The 2949-nt window shown below is 42.7% G+C and overlaps 1 non-coding gene across 1 annotated transcript; it reads right to left on the bottom strand.

Annotated features, from left to right (window-relative positions):
* Window positions 1–2317: 2317 nt before the first annotated feature.
* Window positions 2318–2399, bottom strand: TRNAS-UGA. Its single transcript has one exon. It is a non-coding gene; the product is annotated as a tRNA-Ser (tRNA).
* Window positions 2400–2949: the final 550 nt, after the last annotated feature.

Below are 2949 nucleotides of genomic sequence, written 5' to 3' on the forward strand. Positions count from 1 at the left end.
CCCATAGTCCAGACATATGGAGAATACGTGAGATTGTTGTCACATGTAGTACACAACCAGTACTTGCCAGAAATTCCTGCAGCTCCTTCAGTGTTGCTGTAGGTCTCTTGGCAGCCTCCCTGACCAGTTTTCATCTTCTCTTTTCATCAATTTTGAAGGGACATCCAGTTCTTTGCAACGTCACTGGTGTCCCATAGTTTCTCCACTTTTTGATGACTGTCTTCACTGTATTCCATGGCATACCACTGCAGTGGAAATTTTTTGTTCCCCTCTCCTGACTGTCACCTTTCAACAATGAGATCCCTTTGATGCTTTGTAAGCACTCTGTGAACCATGGCTTTTGCTGTAGCAGGCAACTGAGTAAATGCCAGGAAAATACTTCTAGGACAGCTGAACTTTATTTGGGGTTAATCAGAGTCTCTTTAATTGATGGCAGGTGTGCATCCAAGAAGACTGAATTTGTTTGTGTCTTTCGGCTTTTCCCGGTTAGGGGTCGCCACAGCGGAACTCCGGTCCGCTAATGATTGGCAGTAGATTTTTTATGTGCCGAGTTTGCCAGCCCTGACGCACAACCTTCAACGAAGGTACACCCATTCATGCATATCTCCACACAGAAGACGCTCTAGCTGAGAATTGAACGGCACAACATCTTGCTATGAGGCGACAACGTTACCGCAGCACCACCACTGTAGTTCATTATCCAAGAAGACTGAATGCTGTAATTAAATCAAATGGTGCTTCAACAAAGTAGTTTAAGGGTGTGCACACACAACAAAGTATTAGTTTAAGGGTGTGCACACTTATCCAGTCAGTGTATTGTACATTTTTTATTTTTTATATTTTTCCCCTAATAGATTTGTTTGTTTTTCAATTGAATTGTACAGGTTATAGGTCACATTAAAGGAGAGAAAAGTTTTGAAATTATTTATTGTGGTCTCATTTTTTTATATCACAAAAACCTGGCATTTTAACAGGGGTGTGTAAACTTTTTATATCTACTATACACACACACACATGCACGCACACACACACACACACACACACACACACACACACACATATATATATATATATATATATATAGTCTCTATACCCTTGCTTTGTAGCCTGAGTCTTTACTGAAAATGGTCCCCACACATCAGTCTACCTAACAAATAACAAGCAAATTAAAGCTTACCATCAGTCTGTATGCATAAACGTTCAGTTACACGTGGCTAGAGTATGATGCATGACAGAACATAAGAAATGTTGCTGCCATACACCAGCTGTCTTATGATGGCCCAAATCTATTGCCCTCATTTGTTAACCAAAGCTTAGGAGCCAAAAAGCTTTTATCTGGGTAGATCCACCTATTGCTGGATTACACAAGGGTGTTACCACAAAATAACAGAGGAACAAATAGGTCAGCTGGGGAACATATGAACCAGGAGGTTATCAGTAGTGGAGGCAACCAATGGGCAAACAAATAAGAAGACTGTTACTAATATTGACTACCCTGTTCATATTAGAAAAGCAGTATGAAGTATGTCTTGTAAAGCAAAAATAAATATCTCTCCAATGTTATAGGGATTACACTCCATACCTCTCAACCTCTTAGTGCAAGAAATCTGGACAAAGCCTAAAGTTCTGGGCAGACAAAGGCTCAAAAATAGGGACAGCTGTTAAATATTCCTCTTATAAATGAAAAGCTGTACAGTGGAAAGGTTCATAGGTGGGTACTAGGCTATCTGCCCGAGGGCATTTATAAGCCTAGCCATAGTGTGTCGGCTTTCACCACCCCATTGATTAATTAACTGAGCCTCTGTCAAGCAGAGCCAATGAAGTGATCTCAGGGGTGTACTTTCTGTTACCCATCCACTCGTCAAGGCTTCTCTTGAAGAGTGTTAGTGAGGGGCTCTGCCTAATGTAGTTAGGAATTTTGTTCCAAAGCATGGGGAGTCTCTGTGACAGGAATCTGTCCCTCCAGCATGTTCTATTTATTGTTGTGGCGAGGTTTAGCTCACTAGAGCGTGTGGCTCGCAGTGACTTGGATTTCTTTAGGTGGAGCATGTCCATCAATTCTGAGTTGGACATGGCTTTGTAAGTCAGGCAGAGATCACCTCTGAGTAAGCAATATGCCACTGAGTACAGCCGGAGTTTTTTCAGTAGGGCTGCATAGGACATATATTTGAGGCCAGTAATCCTCTTGGTGAGGTGCTTTTGTGGTCTTTCAAGCTGTTGGAAGTGTCTTGTGAGGTACATCCCAAATGAGGCATTGTACTCTATGATGGGTCTGATGAGTGACGAGTAGAGGGGCACTATAACCTCTTTATTTCTAGATAATCGACAGGATTCGAACCTGTGCGGGGAAACCCCAATGGATTTCAAATCCATCGCCTTAACCACTCGGCCACAATTACAACACCCTTGCGAACCCCTTAGTAATTAGATGGGCCACATAGAAGGATTTCTTAACTACTTTGGCAATATGATTGTCAAAGGAGAGATTACTATCTACCTGGGTCCCCAGATCTCTTATTACCTCTTCTGTATTAAGGGGGCTGCTGTCTATGTGGTAATTCGTGGGTGTTTTGTTTTTCCCAAACGGGATGACTATGCATTTTTTGGCATTTAGCTTGAGGCTATGACTTTGATGCAAGGTGTCTGCCTCAGTAAGGCCTTTTTGGAGGATGTCCGTGTCAGCTGGAGTGTCAATTATGGCTCCCAGTTTGCAGTCATCGGCGAACTTGGTTAGCCATAGTCCTCCTGTGTTTGCCTGTACTTCTGAGAAATATATGCCGAACAGTAGGAGTCCCAGAACTGAGCCTTGCGGGACACCACTTGTAACTGATTTAGAGTCAGACCTGGAGCCCGCTATTCTTACCGTGTGAGTTCTGTCTGTAAGCCTGTTGGCAACCCATCTTGTGATGTAGGGGTTTATGTTCAGGCTGGTGAGTTTTTCTATAATAC

The sequence above is a fragment of the Protopterus annectens genome, chromosome 9.part0 (genome assembly GCF_019279795.1).
Source record: "Protopterus annectens isolate FY-2018-M chromosome 9.part0, PAN1.0, whole genome shotgun sequence".
NCBI lineage: Eukaryota > Metazoa > Chordata > Ceratodontiformes > Protopteridae > Protopterus > Protopterus annectens.